The sequence below is a fragment of the Heloderma suspectum genome, chromosome 1 (genome assembly GCF_057233095.1).
Source record: "Heloderma suspectum isolate Gila_16-S chromosome 1, 16-S_ref, whole genome shotgun sequence".
NCBI classification, from domain to species: domain Eukaryota; kingdom Metazoa; phylum Chordata; class Lepidosauria; order Squamata; family Helodermatidae; genus Heloderma; species Heloderma suspectum.
The window spans coordinates 83,901,669-83,923,467 of record NC_139458.1 but is presented as its reverse complement, the minus strand read 5'-3'; the positions used below and the strand labels follow the sequence as shown (position 1 = coordinate 83,923,467).

At 46.5% G+C, this 21,799-nt stretch overlaps 1 protein-coding gene across 1 annotated transcript in view; it reads right to left on the bottom strand.

The window, feature by feature from the left end:
• CHST1 (carbohydrate sulfotransferase 1) overlaps window positions 1-21,538 on the bottom strand; it is a 71,278-nt gene extending 49,740 nt beyond the window's left edge. Inside the window, exon 1 of the mRNA XM_084827718.1 lies at window positions 21,280-21,538. The gene's annotated coding sequence lies outside the window, so the exon portion shown is untranslated. The remainder of the gene's footprint in view (window positions 1-21,279) is intronic.
• Between the last annotated feature and the right edge of the window lie 261 nt (window positions 21,539-21,799).

Here is a 21,799-nt window from a genome sequence, read left to right as displayed (position 1 = left end):
TATATATTTTATAGAACGGCGAAAAATAAAGGAACGCAAATAGCGCCCACTACGCTATTTGCGTTCCCCTTTTTTTGCCGTTTTATCTTACATAAATATTTACGTAAGATAAATCAGCAAAAAATAGGGAACACAAATGGCGGCCGCCATAGCCGCCGCCATTTGCATAGGCTGGGGGTTTTGGGGGGGGGTAGCCGTGATAGGCTACGTAAATTCTTACGTAGCCTATCACAGCTGCCTGGCTGGACGCAAATGGCGGCCGCTACGGCGGCCGCCATTTGCGTCTGCAGCAGCCCATCTGCGGCTGGAAATCTGGCTGCGGACAGCCTGGAGCCGGCCGTCGAGGAATCTGGGGGGGAGGACCGGATCGCCTCCCCTCCCCATCGAGGATTCCGGGGGGAGGGACGGAGCGCCTCCCCCCCACTATGAAAGATTCCGCAAAAAGGTAAGTGAGTTTCGTACATCCCTATGTGAACCACTTTGAAAATCTCCACTGGACGACACTGAGAAGATGCAATGCTGGTGGAAAAGAACTGTCTCTTTGCCACCCTCACCGCCACAGAGTAGGCTCGATAGTGAGCTCTTATCTGTGTTCAGTCAGACTCAGCACGAGTTTTCCTCCACCTGTGTTCTAGCCATCTTCCCTCTTGCTTCATTACCCTCAGTTCAGGTGTATACCAAGGAGCTGGCCAGGCTCTGCTCAGAGGGAGAGGGCGCTTGGGCACAACCATGTCAACCGCCTGAGTCATCTCTGCATTCCACAGAGCAACCTGGACTTTGAAAGGAGCACCAGCCATACCAGAAGGAAAATCCCCCAGAGCCTTCTGGAATCCATCGGAATCCATTAGCCTCTAGGGGCGGACCATTTTAATAGGTCCCCCACCCTTGCAGAGAGGGAAGGCTGCCAGGAGTCTAAACCTCAACTAGAAGTGATCTGACCATGACAAAGGGACAGATGTTAATTCCTCCACTTTCAGTTCACCATCCTCCTGCCCAGTCGAGAAAACCATATCAAGCATGTGTCCTTTTATATGTGTTGGGCTGATGACGTGTTGGGACAGCCCCATGATTGTCATGGCGGCCATGAAGTCCTGAGCTGCCCCAAATACAGCGGCCTTGGCATGGAATTTGGGATCCCCCAGGACCATCATCCTAGGGGTCCTCAACACCAAGTCCAAGACCACCTCCGTCAGCTCAGGCAGGGAGTCTGATGGGCAGTGGGGTGGGCGGTACACCAACAGAATCCCTAATCTGTCCCGGTTACCCAACACAAGGTACAAGCACTCAAGATCTGCACTCGAATGAGCAGGAAGCCTAGAGAGGGAGACTGAATTCCTATAGACCACGGCAACCCCCCCCTCCTCAACCCTCAAGTCGGTGTTGGTGCTGCACTGAGTACCCAGGAGGGCACAGCTTGGAGAGAGTGACCCCTCCCAGTTCCCCCACCCAGGTCTCAGTAATACATACTGAGCCCCCCCCCCCATCCACAATCAAATCATGGATGAGGGAGATTTTATTTTGGGCCAACCTGGCATTCAGCAGCAGCAGCACCAGACCCAAGGACAGACTGGTAAGGCCGCCAGGAACCATCAGGTTGGGGGAAGAACCAGAAGAGGGGACAGCTCTTGATATTGTGGACAAAGGCCATAATGAACCTCCTCAAGCAGGGAGTTCCAAAGTCTGGGCACAACAACAACAAAGGTCCATACACCCTTCCCCAACCAAATGTGGATGTGGAAGTGACAAGAGGGTCTCCCCTGAGGATCTCAGTAAGTGGGCAAACTCTTATGGAAGAAGGTGGGCCATCAGATATCCTAGTTCCAAACTGTGGAGGGTTTTAAGGTCATAAACTTTCAGTTATTGTGGGTCCATACCTGGCTAGGTTTGGGGGGCTACGTGGGAACAAAGGGCAGCTGTCATTTCCCAACAGCTTGGGTTTTTTCCCCAGGAAGTCTGGTAACCCCTGGAAATAAACAACATTCATTTACAATTTTTCCAATAGGAATGTGCTTTTCTAGGCAGACAGGGGCAGTTGGCAGCTGTTGGTTAACTCTGAGATGTGTGTTTTTGCACGCTCAGAATTCGCATTTTACAAGTAGGTCTCCTCAGGTCCCAGTTCCACAACACTTCCAGCATAGCTCCTCTACAGCTGCAATGCTAAACTCACTTTCCTGAAAGAAATCCCCACTGAACTCAGAGGGACTTACTTCTGAGTAAACATGCACAGGATGTCAGTTCATTCCAGAGACTCCTGACCAAGGGAGTTGCTGCTGTGTACAGGAGACAGATGTGAAAGGAACTCTAACTTTATTCCACTTACGTTTGGCCACTTCCCTGACCTGGTGCCCTCCAGATGTGTCAGACTATAACTCCCATCATTCCCAGCCATCATGTGGGTGGAAATTATAGGAGTTGCAGCCCAACACATCTGGCAGGCACCAGGTTGTGAAGGCTGGAGCGTGACAATCAAGAGCTCACTTGTTCCAAGTATAGTGGCTCCTGGACAATTCAAGCTTTTTAAATGTGTATATATATCTGCTAAACACAGTTGTTCAACAGAGCACTCTCTCTTGCCCTCTGGTGGCTATCCGCCACACTGGCCCATCTTCTACAAGGCTTTGAGCTTTGCATCTTATGTTAATATAGGCAGGAATTTAACAACAATGGAAAAGGTTCACCCATCCTGTTGAAGTGGAGACGGGTGTGCAGCTTGTATTCTAAATCTCTCTTTTACCAGCAAGTCTCACTACCGATTTCCAATTCAGTTTTATTTCATGTTTGCTTTCATGCTCTCAACACCACACTTATTGATGGAGTTCATTCTTGAATCACAGCACCTCTACTGTTTCAGTATATACAATATAATCTAATGCATACAAGGTGGTCAGAGAACAAACATTTGTTCAAATAAAAACAGGGATACCACTGTACAAGTGCTATTACTATGGACATAAAGCAGAAAACAAACCCTGCATGATGATGTACTTGATTCTACATTTTAAGAGGAATCTTGGCAATATAAAGAACCTCCCTGTCAGATCCATGCAATTTGCATTGACTGCCTGACTCCAGAAGATTCTGATATACTGTATTATAGCATGTTGACAGCTACAGAAAGGTCCTATCCTACATCAGTGAAAGTTGTGTTATATCCACACAGGAAATTAATGCATCGCCATGTTTGCAATTATGTTTTTATAAGACTGCACCTCCACTGTATATAACTTTGCTCACTGAAAAGGTGTATCCACCTGGATGAGTGACCAGGAACCAACAGAAAATCATAGTTATTTATGAGCAAGGACAGACTTTCTGTAGTTACCCTGCAGTACAATTACAGTTACATACACTGAGTAGGAGTGCACGAAAGCCACTTACCTGGTCTCGCAGCTTGTTCGCGGTGGGGGGGAGGCACTTCGCTGCTCTCCCCCCGAAGTTCAGGCCGGGGAGGAGGCGCCTTGCCTCGCCCGGCTGCGAAATAAAAAGTTTTTTAAAAAAACGCCCCCGTGATAGGCTACGTGACGATTAACGTAGCCTATCACGGCTAGATCTGCAAAGTCAGCCGTGATAGGCTACGTTAATCGTCACATAGCCTATCACGGGTGACTTAAAAAAAAAAAAAAAGCGCATACGCAAATGGCGGCCCCCATAGGGAGCTGCCATTCGCGTTCCTTATTTGGTCGCTGTAGTCTACGTAAATCTTTACGTAGACTACGGCGAAAATAAGGGCAACGCAAATAGCAAAATAAGGGCAAAATTTGCTAGATTTACATGCAAATCTAGCCGTGATAGGCTACGTTAATCGTCACGTAGCCTATCACGGGGGCGTTTTTGTTTTTTTTACTTTCATTGGAATGGCGGCGGCGGCAGCCGGTTGAAAGACCAGCTGCCGCCTCTGCGCCCTGTCGAAGACCTGCCAAACCGCCGCTGGGACCCGCCACCAGGAGGGACATTCGGGAAAGGTAAGTCCCGTCCCGGGGGGGTGCGGGGGGCGGGGGGGTGCGGAGAATTTCTCCCTGAAACTTCTTCAGGGGGCCGAGCACGTTGGCGTTCGGCCCCCCGAAGTTTCGGGGAGAAATTCTCCGCCATCCCTAACACTGAGGGAAAAATGCCTCTTGGTCAGTCAGTAAGGGAAGCCTGTTCAAGTCTAGAGCTTTCACTAGAAACTAGAGGCATCTCTGATCATTGTAGATAGCAAAGCAGTTCCTCTTGGCACCACTTGCCCTCCCATTGGGAGGACATGAAGTGAATCATCAAATTATCTCTGAATAGGGAGTGGAGATAAAATGGGGGGTTCCTCTCCTCAGGTCAGAGCGTAGGGCTTAGGGAGGGTGCACACTTCTCCATGGGCCAGACTGGGCAACCCCGTGAGCCAGAGGTTGCTCTCCCCTGCCCTGGAGTCTCTTAATGGGTCAAAGAGGAAACATTTGCTACACTATTGAACAACAATGCTAAAGACAGTTGTTTCCCGCCTCCCAGCTGAGCAGAGCAGAGCAAGCTGCTCCAGCTGGTCCAGGGACTACAGAAGCAAGCAAGCTCCCAGAGAGCGAGTGACCAGAGCGAGCGAACAGGGGGAGAAAACAGGAGTTGGCCAGGGGAGTTGCAGTGGTTGAAGAGACAAAGGAGACAAAGGAGACAGAGGCTAAGAGGTAAGTGGGCTGCAGGAAGCCCAGGGGGCAGCCCTTTATCCTTCTGATTGGCTGTGAGCTCACCAGGTGCTTCTGAGAGCTCCAACTGAATTGGGGGTGTGTGGCCTGAGTACTCCCAGCAGCTGAGTGGGCGGGAAGCTTCAGTCTGTTTCCTGCCTCCCAGCTGAGCAGAGCAGAGCAGAGCAAGCTGCTCCAGCTGGTCCAGGGACTACAGAAGCAAGCAAGCTCCCAGAGAGCGAGTGACCAGAGCAAGTGATCAGGGGGAGCAAACAGGAGTTGGCCAGGGAAGTTCGGCAGGGGAGGTCAAGGGGGAGGCCCCTAACATTTTTTTTCATTTTTTATTTTATTTTATTTTTAACTAACTTTTTTCCATTTATTTGTCTTGTAACACAACTTTCACACAAGTGGGACTCTGCTTTTAACCTCTACTGAGTAGAGGAACAGGCACAGGCTAGTCTAGAACAATCATAAAGCTAGACACAAAAAGGGAAAAGTGACTATGGAAGGACAAGACTCTCCAGTGGTGGTGACCTGCAAGGTGTGTGCAATGTTTGTTTTCTTGCCTGAGAACAACATGGCCTACACCTGCAACAAGTGCAAGTTGATCATGCTGCTGGAAGAAAAAGTAAGTGAACTGGAGCGGCGACTGTTGACCCTCCGGGGAATAAGAGAACACGAAGAGTTCTTGGACAGAATGGGGGAACTACAGCAGCAAAGGGAAGACCAGAAGCTTGAAGAGCAACAGCAAGATGAGGCAGTGGGAAATGCTGAGGTGAAGAAAAATGGAGTAGAGGATACTCCTTGGAAAAGGGTGACAGTTAGGAGAAGAAGAACTAGACACCACTCTGCACCAATGGAAGCAGTGGAGCTGTGGAACCGATTCCAGGTACTTGCGGATGAGACTGGAGGACAGCCTGCAGAGGAAGAATCACAGGGGAACCTACATGAGAGTGAGCAAGAGGCTGAAGGTCAGTCAAACAGAGGTGATGAAACCCAGGCCTACAACATGAAGAAGAGAAGAGTGGTAGTAGTGGGAGACTCCTTGCTGCATGGGATCGAGACCCAAGTATGTTGTGAAGACCCATGGACTCGCCAGGTATGTTGTCTCCCAGGAGGACGAATTAGAGATGTGACTGAAAGGATGCCTGCACTCATAAAGCCCACTGACAGGTATCCCTTTCTTATCATCTATGTGGGAACAAATGATACCGCCAAGCGAAGCTACGAAAAAATCACGTCAGACTTTGAAGCTCTGGGAAGGAAACTCAAGAACTTTGGGACCCAGAGAGTTTTCTCATCCATCCTTCCAGTAGTTAGAAGAGGGATAGAAAGGGAACGAAAAATACTCCGGGTGAATGACTGGCTATGAAGGTGGTGCTGACGAGAGAGATTTGGATTCTGGGACCACGGGCTATACTTCCTAGAAGATGGACTGTTGGCAAGGGATGGGTTGCACCTCACAAAGGATGGGAAGAATGTGTTTGGCCACAGCATGAAGAACTTCATCAGGAGGGCTTTAAACTGAATCCTATGGGGACGGGAGATGTAATGTTGGGGGTAACAATGGATGTAGGCGCATGCACTGCAACGGAGAGAACAGCTCTGATAGCACCCAATAATAGTCTTCAGACACGTGTATGAAGAAAGCCAGACTATGAAGCACATGGTCTTCGATGTCTATATACTAATGCCCAGAGTATGGGAAACAAACAGAACGAACTTGAACTCTTAATACAGGAGGGAAATTATGACTTGATAGGTATAACTGAGACTTGGTGGGATGACTCTCATGACTGGCATACAGCAATTGAAGGATATAACTTGTTCAAAAAGAACAGGAGGAACAGAATGGGAGGTGGGGTTACACTGTATGTGAAAAATACGTATCTCTGCACAGAAATACAGGAGGATGAGCTTGGTAGCCCCATCAAGAGCATCTGGATCAAAATAAATGGAGCAAAGAATAAAAGGAACATGGTGGTCGGAGTCTACTACCGGCCACCCAACCAAGGAGAAGACGAGGATGAAACTTTTGAAAAGCAAATAGCCAATGTTTTAAGGAAGCACGATGCAGTAGTAATGGGGGACTTCAATTTCCCCGATATTTGTTGGGAGACAAATTCTGCAAAACATGGCCCCTCCAGGAAATTCCTGACTTGTGTGGCAGATAACTTCCTCCTACAGAAAGTAGAGGAAGGAACTAGAGGATTGGCTATCCTTGACTTCATCCTAACCAACAGAGATGACTTAGTGGGTAAAGTAGCAGTTACAGGAACTCTGGGGGAAAGCGACCATGTTGTACTTCAGTTCTTGGTTCTAAGGGAAGCAAAAGCCGAGCGTAGTCAAACTCGTACCCTGGATTTTAGGAAAGCTGATTTTAATAAACTCAGAACAATGATCAGTAAGGTCACAGGGCAAGCGACGCTAATGAGAAAAGGAGTCCAAGATGGGTGGGAGCTTTTAAAAACGGAAATTCTCAAGGCACAATCACAAACAATTCCAACAAAAAGAAAAGGTGGAAGACAACAAAAGAAGCCAATGTGGCTTCACAGAAAGCTCAGGGATGACCTGAAAACAAAAAGGACACATATAGGAAGTGGAAAGAAGGCCAAGTAACAAAGGAAGAGTACAGGCAGGTAACACAGAATTGCAAGGATGGCATCAGGAAGGCTAAAGCTGAGAACGAGCTGAGGTTAGCGAGGGATGCTAAAAGCAACAAAAAGGCTTTCTTCAGCTACGTGCATAGTAAAAGGCAGAGGAAAGAAATGGTTGTTCAGCTATTAAATAAGGATGGGAAAATGATGACAAAGAAAAGGCAGAGGTGCTCAATTCCTACTTTGGCTCAGTCTTCTCCCAAAAGAGGGTCTATGACCCTCCTGGCAAAGGCGAAGTGCAGGCTGAAGGGGCAGGACTGCAGCTTGAGATCGACAGGCATATGGTCAAGGAACACCTAATTACTTTGAATGAGTTCAAATCTCCAGAGCCAGATGAACTGCATCCTAGAGTAATAAAGGAACTGGCAGAAGAACTCTCAGAACCACTGCCTATTCTCTTTGAAAAATCATGGAGGATGGGTGAAGTGCCAGATGACTGGAGGAGGGCTAATGTTGTCCCTATCTTTCAAAAAGGGTAAAAAGGTAAAAGGAGGAAGCTGGGAACTACAGACCAGTCAGTCTGACATCAATCCCTGGGAAAATTCTGGAGCAGGTTATAAAGCAATCCATCTGGAAGCACCTTGAAAACAATGCCGTGATTACTCGAAGCCAACATGGATTTGTCAAAAACAAGTCCTGCCAGATGAATCTGATCTCATTTTTTGATCAAGTAACCTCCCTTGTAGACCGTGGGAATGCTGTAGACATCATATACCTTGACTTCAGCAAAGCTTTTGACAAAGTGCCCCATGATCTCCTGATGAGCAAACTAGCTCAAAGTGGGCTAGATGAAACAACGATCTGGTGGATCCACAGTTGGCTACAGAATCGGACTCAAAGAGTGCTTATCAATGGGACCTTCTCAAACTGGGGAGAGGTAACGAGTGGGGTACTGCAGGGCTCAGTCCTGGGCCCAGTGCTCTTCAACATTTTTATTAATGACTTGGAGGAGGAGGTGCAGGGAATGCTGATCACATTTGCAGATGACACAACATTGGGCGGGATAGCTAATACTTTATTATTGGGAAAGAAACAAAATTCAGAGTGATCTGGATAGAATGGAGCGCTGGGCAGAAAACAACAGAATGACATTTAATAGGCATAAATGCCAAGTTCTGCACCTAGGAAAAAGAAACCAAATGCACAGTTACAAGATGGGGGATACGTGGCTCAACAACACTACAAGCGAGAAAGATCTTGGAATTATTGTTCGATCACAAGCTGAATATGAGCCAACAATGTGATGTGACTGCAAAAAAGGCAAATGCTATTTTGGGTTGCATTAATAGAAGCATAGCTTCCAAATCCTGGGAAGTACTAGTTCCCCTCTACTCAGCACTGGTTAGGTCTCATCTGGAGTACTGTGTCCAGTTCTGGGCACCACACTTTAAGAAGGATGCAGACAAACTGGAGAGGGTTCAGAGGAGGGCAACAAAGATGATCGGAGGACTGGAAACAAAGCCCTATGAAGAAAGACTGAAAGAACTGGGCATGTTCAGCCTTGATAAGAGAAGATTGAGGGGAGATAGGATAGCATTCTTCAAGTACTTGAAAGGTTGTCACAGGGAAGAAGGCCAGGATCTCTTCTTGATCATCCCAGAGTGCAGGACACGGAATAATGGGCTCAAGTTACAGGAAGCCAGATTCCAGCTGAACATCAGGAAAAACTTCCTGACTGTTAGAGCAATACGACAATGGAACCAATTCCCTAGGGAGGTGGTGGGCTCTCCCACACTGGAGGCGTTCAAGACGAGGCTGGACAGCCATCTGTCAGGGATGCTCTGCCTTGGATTCCTGCATTGAGCAGGGGGTTGGACTCGATGGCCTTGTAGGCCCCTTCCAACCCTACTACTATTCTATGATTCTATGACAGAGCAGGCTAGATGTATCCTCACTCTTTTGGGGGGCCAAAATATCCCACAAGGTTGTGTGTTTTGGGGGTGTTTAATGTCAGGCACAGAGAGGGAGGATTAGGATCAGGACCACCATGCAGGAAGAAGGATGGGTCTAATGCCTGTACTGAAGCTTCTATCTATACATTTTGCTGTGTGGCAAATAAAAGCTTCAGAGTAGGCCATTTGAATTGGGAAAATGACACAGGGGGAAGGGTAAGACACACACCACTTCCCCCAGCATTGTGGTTATAATCTTAATTGCATGCATACATACACACACACACACACACACCCTGTGGCTGGCTATTAACACTTTTTAAAAACCATACAAGTTAGTATTCATAGGTCTCCCGCATCACATCTAGTTTGGCCCATGACCAAAATCAGTTTTCCTCTATCTCCTCTCATCCTTGAATCCCCACACATTTTTTTTCTCCTCACATTGTACTTTTTAGTTTCATTGCAGCTGTTGCTTGCTTTACAAGCAGTGCTCATCAGAGGTGAAACAGCAAGCTTTCGGGAAATCAGTAGGTATCTGAACATCTGATGCTATATAGCAAAGGAACATGGGCTAAAGGGCTTTTGTGTTCAGCTGTGTCAACTGCTCATCTCCTTCCATAGGAGGACAAGGCCAGCCATAACCTTGAAGACCAGTTGGCACTGCACACTGCTTGATTCCCAGGGAAATACAAGCTGGTCTCACACAGCTGGGTACAGTAAGGGCTCCACATACAACGTTCTGTGTTAAGTGAGGACATTACATTGAACAGTATAAAAAGCAAATCTGAAGCCTAGACAATCGGTAGTAATCAGCTGCAACCAAATGAATTGTCCACTCTGTACATCATCATAGGAATCAATATTTCCCATGTATTCGCAACTGAACATGTACAGTGAGACACAAAGAAGTTTGGGGAATCTTCAGCTTCTAGATTCCTGTACTGAATGTGTAAAGGAAGTCTGAAGTGTGCTGTTTCACCCAGAGATGGGCTGTGCTCAGTCCTCTTGCCTCTCAGTGCCAATAACACTGTCATGCTGCCAAATCAGCAGGAGGGCTGCCCTCAGCAACAGCAACTAGAGCCTAGTGCTAGACCTCCTAAGCTCTGTTAAGGGAAGATCTCAGCTATGGCCAGGGAGAGATGGCTGCTAGGGTTGCCTTAAAGGAATAAGGCCTCTTTTCTTAACTTCTATGTAGTTAGACTATGTCAGACTCGTCAATACACTTCTAAAATTGGCTCCCCATATGCACTGATGTGGTTACCACGAAAAACCCAGAATCTACAGCAGGAATGTTGAACCTCTTTCAGCCTGAGGGCAAAATTCAAGTTCAGAGAAGCTCTTGGGGGCCTTATTCCAGTGCTGGGTGGAGCCAAAGGCAAAAGGGGCAGGGCTTAAATACCAAACATAGCAGCATATTTTAGTTTGAAACTGTTCCTGCCAGTAACTCAGCCTTAGGAGAAGCATTTCAACCTTTTAGAATGGGGGGGGGGACCCTGTAAAAGCTGAGAAACCACCAGATGGTGGGCAGTTAAGGGAAAGGGTGTGGCCATCTGGGGAATCCTGGAGAGCCAGATTGGAACCTCAGGCAGCCCAGATTTGGCCCGTGGGCCTGAGGTTCAACACCCCTGTAATATAGGCATTTCTCCATATTGTCAGTTACATGTGTGGAGGAGCACCTATGGGATCTTGCACCTATTTTAACCACACCAAAAAAACACAACCTTTTTAGTTTTCTGTTGCACCTTTAAAGTTAGCACAAGCAATGAAAGAATCCTAATCACATTTGAAGCAAGCATCAGTTCAGCTCTGAAGTACATATCCTCCTCATCCTTCAAAATCAGTGTCTGAAAGTAAACATTCATACTGTAATTAATCCAGTGTACCATACTGAGGTCTTCCCATTCCATGGAGAAGACTGCTTTCTGGGATATCCACACATGATGTTATTACATCTTTCATCTAGTCTCACATAGAGATGTGAAGGCCCAGGAAAAAGAAACTGGAAAATAATGGGGCAAGGGGATGGTTCCAGCCCTTCATATCTCTGGTTTTATACTTATCTCTGGCTTGCAGAAAAGTGTAAGTACACAGCCCATGTGTAGATTGCTATATATGATTTGTGGTATACCTGTACTATCAGCCACATCTTCTCAGAGTGGGTACATGCAACAAAACACAAGCATGTGCAATACGCACAGTAATACTTCCCATACTGTAATGAGAAAGCAAGACAGTTCTGTCATTGCCACCTTAAGAGCTGGGCTCTGTCCATCTCAAACAGAGCAGAATGGGAAGAAAAACACAGCAAGTCTCCTTACTGATCAGTGCGGGTGACTCAGCTCTGGGTTGTTTGGGTGTTATGCCCTGTGACTCAGACCCCACCCTTATCTCAAATCTTCATAAGCGTCCACTTAACATCATGGAGCTATAGGGGTGCAGGCTTATTATTCACGCAAAAGCACGGACTCCAAGCCATGTGAAGGCACCAATTGTTGGCAGGGTTGAATGTTTGTTTCAATTTGTTTGTCAACCTCTTCTCCCACCCACAACCAAAGTCCTATTCAGGTCCTAGCAATGCTGACCATTTTGTCTATCGATCAGTATTATAAATTAATGTTCACATTTCCCATTCATCTTTTCGGCCTGAGCTTGCTTTCTGGGTAGATCTGTGTTGCCTTTTTTCATGCCAACATTAGCTGCATTTCTACTGGGGAAGGCATTTCAACCCATCATACATGGAGCACAGCGGGGAAGGATAATAAAAGAGAAATGGGTTTAATTATCGGCATGTGGCTTTTCACCTGAAACTTGGTACCGACTCTTGATCCTTACTTCTGATTTTATTTTTCTCTGCCCTCAATTGGGAATTACTTCTCTTCCCTCACCCCCCACCCACTACTCCCAGCAGTCACTGTGGTACCTGATGCTGGCTGGCTGGTTAGCTTCACTATTCCCCACTCATTCCAGCCTTGCATATATATCTGCTGACAATAACAATACTGAGAAAAGGAAAGTGAAGGTTTGACAGCAACAGGTGATGTATAGAAATGGCATGATTAGGATATGTATCTGGAATCTGCGTGGCTCATCTCCCTCACACACCCAGCCCTACCATCCCCTGAACCAAGAGGCAGGATTTCACACATCACTACCTGCTGCAGTTGCTGAGGATAAAGTATAAGCCCCTCACCCAACACGATGAAATCCTGCATCTCTCTTGCCAATATGATTCTGGCAGTAGCCCAACTCCTAGCAGCATCTGTACTATATTTTCACTACCCCTAAAACCGATTATAATGAACAAGTCTGTTTCCATGGAAACAATACAGTGACTCAAGACTTTGGGGCTGGCTCTAAACATGATTGTCAATAGCAAAAGCTCAGAGAGATTTAGGATGCTGAAGAAATGAGAACGGAAGAAGACTCTCCTGACAAGCTGACATGCATGCCCCACACAATGTTATGTACACAGAGAGGAACACAAGGGCATACATGGCTCAAGCCCACTCTAGAGTCACAATTCGAATCCTCCCACCTGACATCAGAGCTACTGCAGCATTTGGGAGTCATAACTGCAGCATGTTTACCAGAAGGCACACACTAAACTAACAGACAAGTCACATTCAGCCATGCCCCCTGTCACTTTTATAGACATGACACACCTGACGTACACATCACCAAATCCAAAACTCAAATCTACACCTGACACATGTACAATATAACCCTGACCATTATCTCCCTCACAGTATGAAATGGTCCCATTTACATTAAACTTCCAATTCCTAGAACATTTGGGGTATAGTACATGCCTTTTAGTGTATTTCCAAATTCCTCCAGGTTGTGAATTTAAACTAGAGCATTTGACAAAGGAGAAATAACATTTTATTTGTTAGAATAAACTGAAATATACTTCCATTGTGCCTAAAACCTTATCCTAGAAGCATGCCGAGTGCCTTTCAACAAATGGGGGAATAATTTATTAACTCCCAGCATCTTCTATCTGTGGAGCCCAATGCTTTTTTACAAGGTTAAGCATTGTTATTTTAAGTTTATTGGCCATCGAAGCTTGGTGGCTCAGGGCAGGTAGTCACATTTCTTTTATTATCTAATTCAGCTTCTCAACAGTTCTGTAAAGCAAGTCAGTATCATGCCGATTTGGCCAATGGGAAACTGAAGGAGAGAGATAAACACTTCCAAGGCCACCCCAATAATCCCAAATGATGAGGTGAGACTTACATAAATCCTAAATCTCCCAGGGTCATCAACATCCAGCATTTCCCCCCGCTAGATTGCTGGACCATTCTCTTGTCTCTAACACTGCTTGTTTGCAACACAGGGGACTAGAAAGGATTTAATCTGACCCAAAGCTTAGTCCCAGAATACAAAGGTCCACAATGTAACAGCAAGTTTGGAACAGGCCCCATTCATTCACACATACCTGCAGATACATAACGACTGCTTCCCTCTGCTGTGGTATTTGTGCAAGTACCAAAATCACATGAGCCATGCCAGTTACATAGCACTTTCTACCTGACAGCTACCTGGATGGGATAAGCAACAGCTACAGTGCTTACAAGAGAGAGAATGGGAACACAAAAACCAACAGATCTGAATGGATTTAAACCTGCCTACATTTGTTTTGGGCTATAATGTGGAATATTAATCCATTTGCATGGGAAACTGTTTATGAAGGACAGCCTCCCAACCTTGCTAGCATCTTTTCAAAACGATACTATTCTTACTGTGCTGCAAAGACACACTGGAATCTAGAAGATAATGAGCCTATTCCACGCATGTCTTCTGGCTAGATTCATGCGAGTAGACCACTGCCCAAGCTAGACTAGAGGAACCAGCTTCCGTGCTTGATTTCAGCAGAGGCTCACTTTCAACAACCATGAATCCATTTCAGAAGCTGGTGCCAGGTCCTGGAACCTGCCCATAGCAGCAGCACAGGCTTGATAAAACCAATGGTTGGTTCCTCGGCCCACCTGTCTGCCATGTGCAACCACCACATGCAATCTTCACTGCACCAGTGGTGAACTATACCAGCCTCCCCCAATCTGGCACCCTCCACAGCTGGCTAACTGGGAGATGCTGGGAGTTCTAGTCCAACACATGTGGAGGTGCCCAGGTTGGGCAAGGGTGAGCTATACACTGCATGAATGCAGATGGCAAGCTGTTACCTGGAGAATATGTGTCATGTGCTGGTGCCATCGCAGGTGAGATTACTGTACTGACATCTGCACAGGGTCAGGAGAAGCACTGGTACCGGATCAGACCAGGCCACACACCACACTATCCTCAATTTCAATTTACTCCATTCCTCTTTCTCCTCTTGTGTTGGCACTTCAGCATTGGCCAGTGCAAAATCCATGCCTTCTTCCTGATAAAGTGTTGCCTGGGACTATTTTTCTTTGCATTTATAAGACCCCTAGTGATCAATATTGCCTCCAAAACATAAACAGAGTGTCTTTCCCTCGTCACTAAGAAGCCACAGCAGTCTCCCACACATCGAGGACTGAGAGGCTAGTCTTTCAGGGCCAGACTATGCAGTTTTCAGACATGCCTGAGCCCCAGGGACTTCCACAAATGAAATCATAGGAACAGGGGCATCCCAGAGATCAGCAGGGCCTTCTGGTAATGTTGTCTGTCTAACTAGGCAGCCAGGCTCTCTCCCTTTAGCCATCATTGTCCCCCACCCAATAAGCGTTCCTATCACAGACAGAGACATGAAGCTGTTGGTTTGCAAAAAAACCAAACCCTGCTAAAAGCGAACAAGCTGTGGCTTTGCTGCTTGCATCAACTGCCTGACTGAATGATAACTTTGTTTCTTGAAATGAAATGCTGCTGCCTTGCAGGCAGGGGAGATAACAAAGCTTAATGGCAAGAGTTAGACTCTAACATGGCTTTATTCTTCGCATATCCGAGAGACCACTCCAAACCACTCAACTAGGCATGACAACGCTAGCTAGGATTGTTGGGTAAAAGCACTGTTGACCAACCAAGAAGAAAAAAGGGGGAAATCAAACTGGGAAATCCTGTGTTCAAAAACAGCCCAATCACTTGCTTCTGGGCAGTATAACAGACTCCATCCTGTATGGGAAAGTCTGTGTGCACCACCAGAACCAAATTCACCTAGCAAGTGAATAAGTAGCTTCTAACAAACAGGGTGACCCCAAGCAATTCCAAGGAATTAGGAATCCTTTCATGGTCTAGCCATTCAGTATTTCCCATCTCCTTTGATATACATATGTGATAGTTCCTTTTATATATCAGTTACTGTAAATGTGAGGGTGTATGTGCTGGGAAAGTTTGATATTACAAATCAAGGTTGGGCAACTTCCAAGGATCAGCGGCTGCATTGCCTCCCCTGGACCCCACCAGAAGCCACATCCCTGCCCCCAGCCACTGCTGCACTGCTGAATTTGTTGCCAAAATTTGCCAGCACAGCCACAGCAACAACAACAAAAAAGCAGCCATTTCTCATGAAACCAAGGTGCCAAAGTCTTGGAACCAACCAAGGTATTGTTTGTGAGCAAAACTGCATTCCCTGGAGGCTTCCAGGAATACGATTCCACTTCTTGTGCTCTTGTTTTCAAGAAAAATCACTTCGTCTTTTTTTGCTGCCACAGAAAATTAGACAGCTATGATTTCTGTAATAAACTGTTAAAACTGTGACAAAAAATTAAAATTAATGTGTGGAGTCGATTCCAACCTTGCCAGGAAATCGTATTCCTTTTTCGTGGTGCGTGCCTAGTACAAGCCATTTAAATTATCCGCAGTAAAAGTTTCAAATCCCGATACAATCAATTTAAGCCCTCATATTCCTGAAATAATGTACAATGAAACTCTTCTACCTACAATTTTTTAAGCCCTTAAGGCCTTTCCTTAGTGTTTTAGGGTGCATTCTTCATCATTACCACCCTCAACCTCTGTCCTTGGAGTACCTGTACTTCTGTCTGGCCTGCAGAATGTTTTAGTACCAAGGTACAATTCTGCCTCCCCTTTTTTTATTCTACATCTTATGATTCTGAGTAGGCTCATATTCAAAACGTGCATAATGTAAACATTATAATGTAAAGTTGGTTGATGATTTTATGTTATGTGTATGTATGTCCAGTTTTTAATTAACCCTTTTAATATTAGTACTTCTGTTTATTTTACATTTCTTAATTTATCCTTAATTTATTGTTTATTTTTAATAACTGTTTTATGTACCAATATATGGAAAGGTCTATGAACTAAGTGAACACATTTTTGGATTTATTTATTTGGATATGGGATTAAATTCCTACTCTCATCTTTCCCATTCCTTTTTTGTTTTAGTTAGTACAAGTATCTCAGTCATATTACAAGAGGAGGTGGGCAAAAAATAGGAGGAATAATTTAAGGGTGGGAATTGTCCTTTACTCCAGGGGCAGAGGAACTGGGTGGGGGAGATGCCAAGAAAGGGTAATGGAGGGGAAATGGTGGGAACATATTTTATCAATCTTTATGAATAGAGGAAGATTAGGAATGGTTGGCATCAGAGAGAGGAAGGGCATGTCTTGGTTTGGAGCTCTAGGGGAGTGTGTAGCTTCATTTTAAGGCCACATCCATCCTTGTTGTTTTATTCCAGAAGCAAACATGGGGAAGCAATTAGAAAATGGCCACAGGTGCACATCTTTGGAATGTGTGAAGGATTAGATGGCAACACAAGTTTGAGATGTGTGAACAGGAGAGATACTTGGCAGCATTTTGCCAGAGATGTGCCTCAGACATACATCTTGCTATTCACACAATACAGAGGAAACCTTGAATTTAGTTGTTAGCTTTTCCCTATAAACGTTTTTCAAAAAATGAGAACAAAAAAGTAACATTAGAGACAGTTCTATTTATAGGGCCAAACTAGGAGCTCTTGGCAAACAAACAGTCCTAACCCCACATTTCCCAATATAATGAGGAATTCAGAGACAGGCTTGCAGGGAGGGGAGGGGAGGGAAGGTGGGAGGGGAGGGAAGGTGGGTGGGTGGGTGGGTGGGAACCCCTCTTGCACTTACTAGTTTTTCCCTGCAATTCCCTGGGCCATTTTTTTCTCACTGGGTTTGAAAACTAGACATCAACTTGGCTAGGGAAAAAAGTACATACTGCTGGGGGAAATGTCTAAAGGAGGGTATCACCAGGTGGGGAAAGCATTAACTGCCCCTCCCCTCTGACTGTCCCTTGCAAATGACCCCAACTCCTGCTTTCCATTATGAGGGGAAATGGGATGGAGAACCTTATATATCCCTTGTAACATCTAGTTTGGCCAAAGGCCATTAGATTGAACCTTCTGACATGGGGAACTCTCTTCATATTGTGTAATACTGGAATACTTCAACCACCCCATCCCCAGCCCTTTAGATTGGGCAGGCTATACATCTAAGATAGGGGTAGAGACCCAGTGCCCTCCAGATGTTTCAGACTACAACTCCCATAACTCCTGGCCACTGGTCATCCTGGCTGGGGCTGGTAGGAGTTGCAGTCCAAAACATCTGGGGGGCACCATGTTGCCTACTCCTGATCTAAGATAAAGAAATAACTACTGAAAGCCAGAATTATTCTATGGTACATAAGCATAGTTTCATTTGTACCTAACTGCAGCCCTTAATTTACTATCACAATCATCAGACTATCTTAATCTTCTCTTCCTCTCTCTCAGTCTGCCTGGTGTAGTACCTCCTTTCTATCTCAGCTCCATTCAGCACCAACACTGCTAATGTACTATAGAGCATTATTTTCATCTACATGAGTATCTCTGGTAAATGCTTATTCAAAAGGGCCCCCAGTTATTTTAGACAGTTATCAACAGCCTGCTTTGAACAAGAATCTTCCTTCTGGTGCACCAAATGGCTGGTTGTTTCAACAGCCTGAGCTTTAATCTTAATATCCAGCTTTCCTGCCTAGGCCCCCCACTAAAATATAGTTTCATTTACAATTGGACTACTGCAATGAGTTGTACATGGGGCTACCTTTGAAAAGGATCCAGAAACTTCAGTTAGTTCAGAATATTGCTGCAAAACTGATAACTGGGACTGGCTGATATGAGCACATCACACCAGTGCTGCACTATCTTCACTGGCTCCCAGTATGTTTTTGGGCTGAAGGTGCTGATTTTGACTTGGTCATAGCTTGGGACCAGGGCACCTGAAGGGCTGCCTCTCTCCACATGTACATACCCAGACCTTGAGAGCTTCTTTGGGGGCCATTCTCTGAATGCCCCTGGTGAGTGAGGTGTGGCAGGAGGCAACAAGAGAGAGGGCCTCTTCAGTGGTGGCACCCTGGCTCTGGAATGCCCTCCCCAGAGAGATTCACCTGGTGCCTATCTTGGTGTCATTTCAGCACCAGGTGAAGACCTGTTCCTAGGTCTTTTAATCTATCTTAACTTTAAACTGTTTTTACTCTCTGCAACTGTTTTTACGCTGTAATTACACTTCTATTGTATTTATTGTTACTGAATTTTACACTCTTTTAGTTCTTGTTGTGAGCTTCTCTGAGAACTTTGTTAGAGGGTAGTCTATAAATAGTATAAATAAAATAAATGCACATATAAACGTGACTGGATATTGGTAAGAGCTCCTTTCTGCTTCCCACCCACCACCCCATGGACATCTTGGCACTTGGGCTGATGAATCAAAATCTTGAAAAAATATGGAGAACTGTGAACCTGTGGTACCTATTCTACAGAGAGTTTGAATCCAGGGGTGGGAGAAGAAATAAATAATGGATAATATTGACTAAGCTCTAGGGAGCTTATGGATGTTGAAACAGTCCATTAAAAATCCTAGCGTTTTGTGGTGGTTGTTTTGGGTGGGTGTGTTTTTGCCAGATCCTTGTTCTAACAATCCTTCCTTGGGAATTATTGAGACAAACAATACAACACATGCCTGTATTGCATTGTAACCTTTGTAGAATGATTCTGCAAGCCCAAATGCAAAGGCAGTAATGAGGTATCCAATCCACACATAATAGATTTGGGGTAGCTTTACTGCAGGGAAGCTTGCCATAATGGAAGAGCCACAGATCAGATGGTGTGCGCTCCAGAGGAAATACTTAGCCTGCAAAGAGGAAATGTGAATGAGAGCTGGAACTGTCTATTCTCAAGGCAAAGTCTGAAAACTTGCTATACGTGGGACTGCGGCAGAGGGGTAGGAACGATACGTAACATTTCCTTACTTTACCTTAAATCTGCTGTTTCAGCCCTTCTGTAAGTTCCCTCTTTGCAGTCTGAGATGTAGCTTTTAGGGCAGGGAGTAATGTTACATGTTTTATCCATTAAGTGTTCATGAATCTCGCACAATCCATTGCAGGTAGCATTCATAGCCAATAACAATCCCCTAACCCCTACAAACTGGGAAAAGATTGGCCTCCTCTTAACAACACTAGATCGCTATTTGGAGGTAACACAATACCCTGAAACAGATGCACTTTCTTGAGGGGATATGTCAGAATCCCTTAGATCAAAAACAGCAACTTTTCTTTTGTTGTAATGCCATATATCAATCACCTAGAAGGTATTTTGTTTTCACTTATGTCAGTGTTCCAGACACTTTGGGACACAAGGATGCTCCCATTTCAGAGAAAGCTTTAATTTCTTCCCCAAAATTATTGCTCCAAGAGGCCAGATAGAGATGAACAAGAATGGATGTTGCAGCTTCTCTCTGCTCATATTATTTGGAGGAATCACTTCAAGCAAGGGGGGATAATGATCAAGCTAAGGTTTTGCTGGTGGTGCTTGTTTCTAACAAAGGGGTTACTAAAAGACATGTTTTGCTTCTTCCTGTGACTTCAAAATTAAACCAGGGAGCTACTAGCATGGCTCTGGAAATGCAAGTAAGGGAAATCCTAATCCACCAGGGAGAGAACCATAGATAGAGATTGAGAAATTAGAAGCGCTGATCTAAGCATGGAGTTTGGGGACACCAGCTGTTAGTGTAATTACCATGGAAAACCAGGGAAAGCAAAGCTGAGGAAACATTAGAGAGCCCCACTGCCGCCCAGTAAAAGTGGGATCTTCTAAACCTCCACTCCAGTCCAGGTTTCTAGCTCTGGACAAGACCAGAACTTTTTACCACTTGGCAGGCTGGAGAAGGAATCCCTAAAGATAGGTTAAGCTGTAGAAGCCCCTACCTGACCCATTACACTTCTCCAGTGCTGTGTCACTCTGGTGTCTCCTATCACAAGCAAGGCCAACCTATTCTCAAAACCTTCAGTTTGGAAATAGAGCCATCCCTTGATACTTAGCTTAACATAATGGGAGTTCTAAGCCCGCAATTCCCATGTCTCTATGCACAGACATAAAAGCAATCTTCTCCCCTACCCTCCTCCTCCCATAACTGTGGATCAACCCTCTCATCCTCCTGCACCACATACGGACTACCCCACCCTTGCATTTCATATTCATTGATCCATAAGTACTGCTACCTGTTTTCTATGCCTACAATCACACTGAAAGTATGGTGAATTTTTTTTTTTTTTTAAGGGAGGAGAGGAAAATCCACTCCTCTGCTACTCCTTAACAACCCTAGCTGGGCGGCGAGTGAAACAGGGTAGTTACAGAGTTTCGGAGGTAACTATCCTGTCTGGCATTCCACAGAGGTAGCTGCGTTCGCCTGTTTCTCGAACACAGGGCTAGCAGATTTGACTCTGGCAACAGCTTTTGCGGACCAGCGCCTGCTTCACCAGCTGCTCGAGGAGGCGAGCTCTAGAGAGCCACAAGGAGATCCGTTAAGTCTTTAAAGTGCCACCAGACTCCCCTTTGGGGGGAGCCTGGACGAGCCTATTCCGAGGGCTTGCCCCAAATCGGAAAAAGTGCATTCTCCGGAATGCCCAATAATAACCCAGCCATGGCGTGGGAGCCACATCGGAGGATCGCGTCTCGCCCAGAGCTCCGCTCGTGCTGCGTCGCTTGCTCCATTTGGGGGGGGGGGGGGAACAAGCCCCATTCCAGCGCGCGCTGTCCAGAGAACCAGCGCCCTGGGCGTCCCCTTCCCGCCTCGGGCAAGAGCGACTTGGCTGGAATAAGCCCCGTCACTCCCCGCCTTCCCCCATCCAACCAGCTACCTTCGGAAACGAGGAGCCGCTCCGGGGACGGCGGCGGCGGCGGCGGCGGCTGGTCTCCGCCTCATCTCAGGGGCTTCAAGCCAGGGTCGCTCTGCTCCTGCTGCTGCTGCTGCTGCTGCATCTCGCGTCTTGTCCGCAGCTCAGGCTCCCTCCGCCGCCGCCTGCGCCGCCGCCGCCGCCTCCGTCCCAGCGAGCGGCGGCAGCGGGAGGACCATCCTCCCTGCCTCTCCTCGGGGCTGAGCTCTCGCTCTTGCCAGCCCCCCTCGCACGACGCACGCGCGGCGGCCACCGGTGGAGGAGGAGGAAGAGACCCGCGCGCAGCTCGGCCGGCGGGGCTGGGGCTCGTCCTATCCCCGCCGCGCGCGCCTGCCCGCCCGCCTCCTCTCTGCGGCGCTCGCCACAAGCTGCCCCCGCTTGCTTCCCTCAGACGCTACAGCAGCGGGGGCTGCGAGGCGGGCAGAGCCCGCGAAGGGAAGCCCGCGCGCTGGTTACCGCCTGCTAGGACACAAGCCCTCGGAGG